This window comes from Pleurodeles waltl, chromosome 7, assembly GCF_031143425.1.
Source record: "Pleurodeles waltl isolate 20211129_DDA chromosome 7, aPleWal1.hap1.20221129, whole genome shotgun sequence".
Lineage (NCBI taxonomy): Eukaryota > Metazoa > Chordata > Amphibia > Caudata > Salamandridae > Pleurodeles > Pleurodeles waltl.
In genome coordinates this window covers 413,724,072-413,736,475 of record NC_090446.1, presented here as the reverse complement: position 1 = coordinate 413,736,475, position 12,404 = coordinate 413,724,072, and positions in this window count along the sequence as shown.

Sequence of the window (12,404 nt, the reverse complement as noted above, 5' to 3'; positions counted from 1 at the left end):
AGCGGTTCTTGGCCCGGCGGGGCCCGTTCAGCGGTTCTTGGCCCGGCGGGGCCCGTTCAGCGGTGCTTGCCCCGGCGGGCCCTGTTCAGCAGTTCTTGGCCCGGCGGGGGCCCGTTCAGTGGTTCTTGGCCCGGCGGGGCCCGTTCAGAGGTTCTTGGCCCGGCGGGGCCCGTTCAGCGGTGCTCCTCCCGGTGGGGCCCTGTTCAGCGGTGCCTGTCCTGTGTGTCTAGGGAGCCAGACCTGGGCAAGACTTCCCGCTCATTCCCCATCCGAACTTGCGGTCCTGTGATGGAGTCCTGGGCCCGTGGGTGTCATCCGTCACACCCGGGATGGGGCTGGTGGGGACCTCCTGGGCAGCTCGCCTGCTGCCTGACTTCTCCGCCCTGCTGCCCTTGCCCTCCTTCGCTGGAGCTCTGTGGCCCTTGCCTCCCTTGGATGATGTGGCAGGTGACGGGGCAAGGCTACTGTCCTTGGTGGCAGCCGTCTCAGGCTTGTCGCGCCGGGCCTTTTTCTTCCTTGTCCTCTTCCCAGGGGGGGGGGGCTGGCTGTCCCCTTGCTGCTGGCCTATGTTCCTGCCCTAGGATCTGGTGGACTCCAATAGCCCTGCACTATGGTCACAGTAGATGCAGGGCTGGTGGTGGCTGAGGTGCTTTTCTTGGTCTTACCAGATGGAGGGGGTGGGTCAGTGATTGGAACGAGTTCAAGGTTGGAAAGGAAAAGGACTTTGGAAGGACAGGGACGGGTAGGTGTAGTGGGTTTGGGAGTGGAGGAAGAGGATGTGGTTGTAGGAGAGTCAAGTGTGCTGTCTTTGGGTGCAGGTGCTTGTGACGGAGGCTGTCGTGAGGTGGATGGCTGTTGGGTGGGTGGCTGCCTGCGTTTGTGTGCTTTGGAAGAGGGGGTGACAGACACACTGGGAGAGGACACAGGGGACGTGTAAATGGCAGTGGGGGTGGTGACTGCACGTATGCGGACTGTAATGGAGGGTGTGCTGGTGATGGAAGTACTGGCTGATGGTGGTGTGCATGCAGGTGTGAGTGGAGACGTCACAGGGAGGGAGGGGGGAGATGAGGAGGTGGGGGACACAGAGGTGGTAGTGACTGTTGGCATGTCTGCATCTGTATGTTGCTTGGGTGAATGCTTGTGGGATCTGTGGTGCTTATGTCTGGATGAGCTGCCCTTGGGTGTAGAGGTGTGTGCAGGCTGGTCTGATGGTGTGGATGGGATAGGCAGAGGAACAGGAGACTGGGTGGAGGGAGTCAGAAGAGGGAGGCTGGAGACAGGGACAATGGCTGCCGTCAGTGCTGAGGCCAGAGCGTTGAACGATCGCTGATGGGCAGCCTGACCCGAATGAATGCCCTCCAGGTATGCATTGCTCCGATGCACCTCCCTTTCTACACCCTGGATGGCATTCAAGATGGTAGACTGCCCAACAATGAGTGTCCTGAGGAGGTCAATGACCTCCTCACTGAGGGCAGCAGGGGTAACTGGGGCAGGGCCTGAGGTGCCTGGGGCGAAGGAGATGCCCGCCTTCCTGGGCGAGCGGGCACGGAGCGAAGGCTGAGGGGCAGCTGGGAGGGCGGGCTGGTGCGCTGGGTGGCGGCTGTACCTGTTGTGGCGGTGGGCACGGATGTTGTTGCCACCGCTAGGGAGCTCCCTTCCGAGGACGTGTCGGTGTCGCTGACGTTTCCACGGGTCCCCGTTGTGGAGCTCCACTCGCCCTCCGTCTCACTGGTGTACTCGGAGTCTGTCGTATGGCCCTCCGGGGCCATGTGAGATGCAGCTCCCTCGTGCTCCAATGCCACTTCTCCTCCGCCAGATGATGCTAATGCACACATGAACAGGAAGACAAAGAAAATGGGGGGGGGGTGGAGAAATGAAGACAGGTTGAGTGCATGTATTGGCAACACCGTTGTCGGAGAGGACAGACACAGAAGCCCCCTGAACTAGGCCGCGCAATGGGGGTACACTACTCAGTTATTGTGACTAGTCCTACAGGTCTATGGACGACAAATGCACACATGGGTGAGGCCGGACCATGGATAGCTGAACTTGGCACCCTACAGAGGTGGGGGGCGGGGGCACAGGGCCGTGTCTAACGGAGGGGCCTAGCCTACAGAATGCGCCCTGGCCTGGAGACAGCCCTCCTCCCCCACCCAGACACCTTCCCTGCACGCAAAGATAGCAGAATGTGCTGATACTCACCCCCTTGTGTCTGCTGTGATGTCCTCATGCGCCCATCCAAATCGGGGTAGGCCACCGCCAGGATCCGGGACATCAGGGGGGTAAATTGGCGGCTGGCACCCCTCCTACGTTGGGAGGCCATCCCCAGCAGAGACTCGGCGGTCTTTCTGGTCCCGCGGCGGATGTCCTCCCACCTCTTTCAGCAGTGGGTGCCCCGTCTGTTGTGGACCCCCAGGGCCCGGACGTCCTTGGCGATGGCACGCCAAATGTCAATCTTCTGATGGGCGCTGACCTATGTGACATGTACAGGGTGGGAAAAGAAATCGCATCAGTTTTCTGCCTGGTCAATGTGAGTGGCCCCCCCCTTCCCAACCTTGCCATGTGGCACATGCCCTCATCTTTCGTGCGTTGCACTCCTCATTCGCTCCCCTCCCCACCATCTTACATACACCCCACTCAACACAGGCATAGCCCATTCAACGTGCACCCTGTGTACTAACCTGTTGGTCTGGAGGACCGTAGAGTAGCGCATACTGGGGGAGGACCCCATCAACAAGTTTCTCCAATTCTTCGGAAGTGAAGGCAGGGGCCCTTTCCCCAGTCGCAGCAGCCATTTTATCTCCCAGACCGAGGTCACAGCAGCACTTGCAGTATAGGTCCTCTCCTGTGGATGATCAGGTCTCGAGTGATTAAGCAGATAGAAAATGGCGGTCACGCCCGCGGCGGTGCGTACCGCGACCGCCGGCACACCTAGTCATTGGCTCCTGAGAGCCATAGGGTTCAATGTTAACCAATGCTGCTTTGCGCCACGTCTTCGACCGCCTACCGCCACGGTGTGCCACGCCAGCGCTGTGACCTCACATCCCACTGTCACACTTCACAGGTCAGGCAGCCGCCATTTCAAGGGCCCACATGGCGTGATTTCTACTGCGTCACACAGGCCTAGGCCTTGCATTGCCACTCATACAAGCCATTCAATGCATCGCGATTCGTGTACTGTGCAAGCTGTGTGAACGAACCTGTGGGTTGCTTGACTGTGTGCTCCATGTTGTCCTTCCTAGGCACCGTCCGCTGGGACTTGCAAGGAGAAGGATGAATCCTCGCGTGTACCGGCCGCTGGTGGACCTGTCGACAATGGAAGAACGACACATCATACTTACATACCGGCTTGACAGAGCAACCATACATGAACTGTGTGCCCAGCTGGAGCCAGACCTGATGTCCCCCATCCGCCAACCCACAGGGATTCCCCCTCTGGTGCAGGTTCTGTCAGTACTCCATTTTTTGGCAAGTGGGTCTTTTCAGACAACAGTGGCCATATCATCTGGGATGTCTCAGCCTATGTTTTCTAAGGTTTTGTCCAGAGTGTTGTCTGCCCTGGTGAAATACATGCGGAGCTACATTATTTTCCCTGAGGTGGGCGAATTGGCTACAGTGAAGGGTGATTTATATGCCCTTGGACATATCCCCAACATCATTGGTGCCATTGATGGGACCCATGTGGCTTTGGTTCCCCCCAGTGGAAGTGAGCAGGTGTACCGAAACAGGAAAAGTTATCATTCGATGAATGTCCAGGTGGTCTGTTTGGCTGACCAGTACATCTCCCATGTAAATGCCAAGTTCCCTGGGTCAGTGCATGACGCGTATGTCATGCGAAATAGCAGCATCCCTTATGTGATGGAACAGCTACAGAGACACCGTGTGTGGCTAATAGGTGACTCTGGTTACCCCAACCTGTCGTGGCTACTGACCCCAGTGAGGAATCCCCGGACGAGGGCAGAGGAACGGTACAATGAGGCCCATGGGCGAACTAGGAGGATCATAGAAAGGACCTTCAGGGTCCTGAAGGCCAGGTTTAGGTGCCTGCATATGACAGGGGGATCCCTCATGTACTCACCAAAGAAGGTGTGCCAGATCATCGTGGCCTGCTGTATGCTTCACAATCTTGCATTGCGACGCCAGGTGCCTTTTCTGCAGGAGGATGGTCCAGATGGTGGTGTTGTAGCAGCTGTGGAGCCTGTGGAGAGTGAAGAGGAGGAAGACGACGGGGACGACACGGACAACAGGGAGACAGTCATACAACAATACTTTCAGTAGCACCCAGGTAAGAATCAGCCACCCCATTTTACATTTACTGAAGGCCTCATGCGTCTCCACTGTCTGTGTTTCCCCCCAGTTCCTGGTAACTGATTTGTGACTTTCCCTTCCCTTTTCAGAGCTGTATGACCCACTGCCTGACATCAGCTTTGTTTGCCCATGGACTAAAGCTTATTGAGATTGGTATGTTGTCATCACAAAGTATCTGGACATTATTGCACCGTTATGTGTAATACATTTGTTGAAAATACAAGCAGACTCCTGTTTTTTTAAGTGGAATAAGTGATTTATTTTAAGTGCTACATATGGGTACATGATTGGGAAACGGTGATGGGTGGGGGTGGAGAAATGTCCATGGCAGAGTCCAGTTCTCAGTCGCACAGGTGCATTGTCTATATGCCTGGGGAAGGATGGAGCAGGGGCAGTTCAAAGTTGGACAGGGTGACAATGTGGGACAGTGGGATGACATCAGGGGGTATCTTATGCTGGTGGGGGTCTTGCAATCCTACTCTGTCTTCTTGTGAGATCTCAGGTTCCGCTTGCGGGGTGGTTCTTCTTCTGCAGGAGGTGGGGTTCTGGTGGCCTGTCGTTGTGTGGGGGCCTCCTGTCCACTTGCGCCGGCCGAGGTGGTAGGCTGTTCCTGGCCTGGGCTAGTGACAGGGGCCCTTTGGGGTGCCACATGGTCCCGCAATGTGGTGACGATCTGGGTAAGGGCCAGGACGATGGTCCCCATTGCGGAACCGATGTTCCTCAGTTCCTCCCTGAACCCCATGTACCGTTCCTCCTGCAGTTCCTGGATCTCCTGGAACCGGGCCAGTACCGTCGCCATCGTCTCCTGGGAGCGGTGGTATGCTCCCATGATGGAGGAGAGGGCCTCTTGGAGAATCGGTTCCCCGGGCCTGTCCCCCCCCTGTCGCACAGCAGCCCTCCCAGTTCCCCTGTGTTCCTGGGCCTCTGTCCCCTGGATGGTGTGCCCACTACCACTGCCCCCAGGTCCCTGTTGTTGTTGGGGTGGTGGGTCAACCTGGGTGCCCTGTAGTGGTGGACACACCGCTGATTGACGTGTCCTGGAGACAGAGACATGGGCCCGCTGGGTGGGAGCTGTGCTGGTGTTCCCAGAGGGGGTTGGGTCTGGTGTAGCCTGTGGCTGTCTGTGGGGAACCGACTGTCCAGAGGTCCCCGATGGGCCGGGCTGGTCGTCTGGCTCCAGGGAGACAGAGCTGCTGTCATCGCTGGGGGCCTCTTCTGGGGGTGGGATGGACATCTCGGGACCCTCCGTGGCGGTGTGGTGGCGTTCGGGTCCTGCAGGGGTATAAAGGTATGGTTATTGCTTCTGTGTGTGGCATTTCGTGTGATGGGTGGGTGTCCGTGTACCCAAGTGCAGGCATTTCCTTGTGGGGGCTTTTGTGAGGGTGGCTTGTGGGGGTGATGTGTGTGTGCAGTGGGCATGCTTTGGTGATGGGTGTTAATGCTTTGTGGTCGCATGCAGGGCTTGGTGTTGGGATGGGTGGGTTGTGATGGTGAGCCTTTTGCTAGGGGTTGGTGTGAGGGGGTGAGGGTGGGGGTATGATTTGGCATGCAGTTGGGGTGGGGGTGGGATGCAGTAGTGAAGATTTGCCTTACCAGAGTCCATTCCTCCGCCTACTCCTGCGAGGCCCTCAGGATGCAGGATGTGCAAGACTTCCTCCTCCCACGCGGTAAATTCTGGGGGAGTAGGTGGGGGTCCGCCGCCAGTCTTCTGCACCGCAATGTTGTGCCTTGATACCATGGAACGCACCTTCCCCCGTAGGTCGTTCCATCTCTTCCTGATGTCGTCCCGATTGCGTGGATGCTGTCCCACCGCGTTGACCCTGGCCACTATCCTTTGCCATAGCTCCATCTTCCTGGCAATGGTGGTGTGCTGCACCTGTGCCCCGAAGAGCTGGGGCTCTACACGGACTATTTCCTCCACCATGACCCTGAGTTCTGCGTCACTGAACCTGGGGTGTCTTTGGGGTGCCATGGGGTGGTGTGGTTGAGGTGCGGGGTGGTGTTTGTGGTGATGAGTGTGTTGCGTGTGGTGGTGTGTGGTGTTTGGTGCGTGGATTCTGTGTGGGTGATGGTGTTGTGTGCCTCTGTGTTGTGGGATTGTCTATTCTGTGCTCTCTCTCTAGCCTTCGTCAATGATTCCGGGTCGTAGGGGCATGTGGGGGATGTGGGTGTGTGTTTTATATTGTGTTGGGTGTGTGGGAGTGGTGTTAGTATGTGTATCAGGTGTGTGTATTTCAAACTGACCAATGTGGCAGAGTTTTCTATGTGTGTGTGTATTTTGACCGCGGCGGTGTGTACCGCCAATGGAATACCGCGTTTGAAAGACCGCTGCGTGGATTTGTGGGTCGGAATGGTATGGGCGTATTTCTGTTGCCGTGACGGTGGAGGTTTGGTCATCGCCATTTTTTCGCTGACCTTTGGTGTGGCGGACTTTTGTGGATGTCGGGTTTTTGGCGGTTTGCCAGTTGCGGGTCAGAATGACCGTGGCGGTTTACCGCAGCGGTGTTATGGCGGTCTTCTGACCGGCGGTAAGCGCCTTTTACCACCGAGGTCAGAATGACCGCCATAGTGCATAAAAAATACAAAACAACACTAGACATTTCCAATGGGTTTTTCTGCCAGAATAAAGCGCCTGACAGCAGAGACTTAACAAGCTTTAGCGCACTAGTGTAGGAAAGTACCATCTTGCCTGGCATGTTACCCCCATATTTCACTGTATATATGTTGTTTTAGTTGTATGTGTCACTGGGGCCCTGCCAGTCAGGGCCCCAGTGCTCATAAGTGTGCCCTGTATGTGTTACCTGTGTTATGACTAACTGTCTCACTGAGGCTCTGCTATCCAGAACCTCAGTGGTTATGCTCTCTCATTCCTTTCCAAATTGTCACTAACAGGCTAGTGACCAATTTCACCAATTTACATTGGCATACTGGAACACCCTTATAATTCCCTAGTATATGGTACTGATGTACCCAGGGTATTGGGGTTCCAGGAGATCCCTATGGGCTGCAGCATTTCTTGTGCCACCCATAGGGAGATCTGACAACTCTTACACAGGCCTGCCAGTGCAGCCTGAGTGAAATAACGTCCACGTTATTTCACAGCCATTTACCACTTCACTTAAGTAACTTATAAGTCACCTATATGTCTAACCTTTACCTGGTAAAGGTTGGGTGCTAAGTTACTTAGTGTGTGGGCACCCTGGCACTAGCCAAGGTGCTCCCACATTGTTCAGGGCAAATTCCCCGGACTTTGTGAGTGCGGGGACACCATTACACGCGTGCACTATACATATGTCACAATATATGTATAGCGTCACAATGGTAACTCCGAACATGGCCATGTAACATGTCTAAGATCATGGAATTGTCACCCCAATGCCATTCTGGCATTGGGGAGACAATTCCATGATCCCCGAGTCTCTAGCACAGACCCGGGTACTGCCAAACTACCTTTCCCGGGGTTTCACTGCAGCTGCTGCTGGTGCCAACCCCTCAGACAGGTTTCTGCCCTCCTGGGGTCCAGCCAGGCTTGGCCCAGGAAGGCAGAACAAAGGACTTCCTCAGAGAGAGGGTGTTACACCCTCTCCCTTTGGAAAAAGGTGTCAGGGCTGGGGAGGAGTAGCCTCCCCCAGCCTCTGGAAATGCTTTGATGGGCACAGATGGTGCCCATCTCTGCATAAGCCAGTCTACACCGGTTGAGGGATCCCCCAGCCCTGCTCTGGCGTGAAACTGGACAAAGGAAAGGGGAGTGACCACTCCCCTGACCTGCACCTCCCCTGGGAGGTGCCCAGAGCTCCTCCAGTGTGCTCCAGACCTCTGCCATCTTGAAAACAGAGGTGCTGCTGGCACACTGGACTGCTCTGAGTGGCCAGTGCCAGCAGGTGACGTCAGAGACTCCTTCTGATAGGCTCCTCCAGGTGTTGCTAGCCTATCCTCTCTCCTAGGTAGCCAAACCTCCTTTTCTGGCTATTTAGGGTCTCTGCTTTGGGGAATTCTTTAGATAACGAATGCAAGAGCTCATCAGAGTTCCTCTGCATCTCTTTCTTCACCTTCTGCCAAGGAATCGACCGCTGACTGCTCTGGAAGCCTGCAAAACTGCAACAAAGTAGCAAAGACGACTACTGCGACCTTGTAACGCTGATCCGGCCGCCTTCTCGACTGTTTTCCTGGTGGTGCATGCTGTGGGGGTAGTCTGCCTCCTCTCTGCCCTAGAAGCTCCGAAGAAATCTCCTGTGGGTCGACGGAATCTTCCCCCTGCAACCGCAGGCGCCAAAGAACTGCATCACCTGTCCTCTGGGTCTCCTCTCAGCACGACGAGCTAGTTCCCTTGAACTCAGCAACTCTGTCCAAGTGACTCCCACAATCCAGTGACTCTTCAGTCCACGTTTGGTGGAGGTAAGTCCTTGCCTCCCCACGGTAGACTGCATTGCTGGGAACCGCATGTTTTGCAGTTACTCCGGCTCCCGTGCACTCTTCCAGGATTTCCTTTGTGCACAGCCAAGCCTGGGTCCCCGGCACTCTAACCTGCAGTGCACAACCTCCTGAGTTGTCCTCCGGCGTCGTGGGACTCTCTTTTGTGACTTCGGGTGAGCTCCGGTTCACTCCACTTTGTAGTGCCAGTAAAGTTTCTGACTATGAAAGCCTGTATAACTTAATCCTGAGAGAGCATATTCTTAATAATTGTGTGTCTGATTTGTTACACCAGTACCTGGTAGACTCTGATCTGACCTATCCCCAAGAATTGGGAAAGAAGGCAGGCAAATGGGTCAGAACAAGGGTGAACAGAAAAGTTCATACAGGGGGTGACAAGGATGGCAAGAAGAAGGATGGTAAGTCTTCTGACAAGGGTGGGGACAAATCTAAAAATGAGTCTTCATCAGGCCCACAAAAACACTCTGGTGAGGGTGGTGGGTCCAAATCCTCTTCAAATCAAAATAAAGAAAAGAAACTATGGTGCTATTTATGTAAAATAAAAGGCCATTGGACAACTGATCCCAGTTGCCCAAAGAAAAGCACCAAGCCTCCTACCACTGCAACCCCTGCTGCTACACCTGGTGCCCCTAGTAATAGCAGTGGTGGTGGGAGCAAACCTACATATAGCCAATCCAAGGGAGTAGCTGGGCTCACTTTTGGTAACTTAGTTGGAGTTGGTCTTGTTAGGGAGACCACAGAGGCTGTGTTAGTCTCTGAGGGGGCCATTGATTTGGCCACCTTAGTTGCTTGTCCCCTTAACATGGATAAGTACAAGCAACTTCCCCTAATAAATGGTGTTGAGGTTCAGGCCTACAGGGACACAGGTGCCAGTGTTACCATGGTAATAGAGAAACTGGTCCACCCTGAACAGCACCTACTTAATCACCAGTACCAAGTGACTGATGCTCATAACAACACTCTTAGCCACCCCATGGCTGTTGTGAATATCAACTGGGGGGGGGGGGTTACTGGTCCAAAGAAAGTTGTGGTTGCCTCAGATTTACCTGTAGACTGTATACTAGGGAACGATTTAGAGACATCAGCTTGGGCAGAAGTGGAGTTGGAGGCTCATGCAGCAATGCTGGGCATTCCATGGCATATTTTTGCTTTAACCAGGGCTCAGGCCAAAAAGCAAAAAGGACAGGGTGACTTGGATCCTGGAAGAATGGACCAAGTGCTCCCTAAAGCTAGGGTTAGTAAAGGTAAATCACTACCTACTATCCCTCCCTCTACAGTGGATTCAACTTCTGAGGAAGAAGAATTTCCACCCTGTGCAGAACCTACACCAGAGGAGCTGGAAGCAGACACTGCTGAGCTTTTGGGTGGAGGGGGGCCTGCCAGGGAGGAGCTGAGTGTGGCACAGCAGACCTGTCCCACACTAGAGGGTCTAAGACAGCAAGCTGTCAAACAAGCAAATGGGGATGTCAGTGACTCTCACAGAGTTTACTGGGAGGACAACCTCTTGTATACTGAGGCAAGGGATCCAAAACCTGGAGCTGCCAGGAGATTGGTGATTCCTCAGCAATACAGAGAGTTCCTCCTAACTCTAGCCCACGACATTCCCTTAGCTGGACATTTAGGGCAAATGAAAACTTGGGACAGGCTTGTTCCCTTATTTCATTGGCCTAGAATGTCAGAGGACACAAAATAATTTTGTAAGTCCTGTGAAACCTGTCAAGCCAGTGGCAAAACAGGTGGCACCCCAAAGGCTCGCGTTATTCCACTACCTGTGGTTGGGGTTCCCTTTGAAGGGGTAGGGGTTGACATAGTTGGCCCCCTTGACCCTCCTACTGCTTCAGGCAATAGGTTTATCTTGGTGGTAGTGGACCATGCCACCAGATATCCTGAAGCAATTCCTCTAAGGACCACTACAGCTCCTGCAGTGGCAAAGGCCCTCCTAGGAATCTTTTCCAGGGTGGGCTTCCCAAAAGAGGTGGTATCAGACCGGGGAAGCAATTTCATGTCTGCTTACTTAAAGGCCATGTGGAAGGAATGTGGTGTAACATACAAGTTCACCACACCCTATCATCCACAAACAAATGGACTGGTTGAGAGGTTTAATAAAACTCTCAATGGAATGATAATGGGACTTCCTGAAAAACTCCGCAGGAGATGGGATGTCCTGTTACCTTGCCTCCTTTTTGCTTACAGGGAGGTACCCCAAAAAGGAGTGGGCTTCAGCCCCTTTGAACTCCTATTTGGACACCCTATGAGAGGTCCTCTAACACTTGTAAAGGAGGGTTGGGAACAACCTTTAAAAGTTCCTAAGCAAGACATAGTGGACTATGTACTTGGCCTAAGATCTAGGATGGCTGAGTACATGAAAAAGGCCAGTAAAAACCTTCAGGCCAGCCAAGAGCTCCAAAAGCAATGGCATGACCAGAAGGCTGTTCTGATTCAGTACCAACCAGGGCAGAAAGTGTGGGTCTTGGAGCCTGTGGCCCCAAGAGCACTCCAAGACAAATGGAGTGGACCCCACATTATTGTTGAGAAAAAGGGTGAAGTCACCTACTTAGTTGACTTAGGCGCTGCCAGGAGTCCCCTTAGGGTGCTCCATGTCAATCGCATGAAACCCTACTATGACAGGGCTGATCTCACCCTGCTCATGGCAACAGATGAAGGACAGGAAGAAGAGAGTGACCCTCTCCTTGATCTCTTCTCTTCCACAGAACAAGATGCTCTAGTGGAAGGTGTAGTTCTGGCAGATTGTCTTACTGCTGAGCAGAAAAACCACTGCATAAACCTCCTGGGTCAGTTTTCTGAACTATTTTCTACTGTGCCAGGCACCACTTCTTGGTGCGAGCACACAATAGATACTGGAGACAGCTTGCCTGTCAAAACTAAGATCTATAGGCAACCTGACCGTGTCAGGGACTGCATAAAACAAGAGGTTCAGAAAATGCTTGAACTGGGAGTGGTTGAGCACTCTGAAAGTCCATGGGCCTCTCCTGTGGTACTTGTACCAAAACCTCATTCCAAAGATGGAAAGAAGGAAATGAGATTTTGTGTTGACTACAGAGGTCTCAACCAGGTAACTAAAACTGATGCTCACCCTATACCCAGGGCAGATGAGCTAATAGATACACTGGCATCTGCCAAGTATCTAAGCACCTTTGATTTGACTGCAGGGTATTGGCAGATCAAGTTATCAGAGGATGCTAAAGCAAAAACAGCATTTTCAACCATTGGAGGGCACTACCAATTCACAGTAATGCCCTTTGGTTTGAAAAATGCACCTGCCACTTTTCAAAGGTTGGTGAACACAGTCCTGCAAGGGCTGGAGGCTTTTAGTGCAGCATATCTAGATGATATAGCTGTCTTTAGCTCCAGCTGGGATCATCACCTGGTCCACCTATGGAAAGTTTTAGAGGCCCTGCAAAAGGCAGGCCTCACTATCAAGGCTTCAAAATGCCAGATAGGGCAGGGGAAAGTGGTTTATCTGGGACACCTGGTAGGTGGAGAACAGATTGCACCACTTCAGGGGAAAATCCAAACTATTATAGATTGGGTTCCCCCTACAACTCAGACTCAGGTGAGAGCCTTTTTAGGCCTCACTGGGTATTGCAGGAGGTTCATAAAGAACTATGGCTCCATTGCAGCCCCTCTTAATGACCTCACATCTA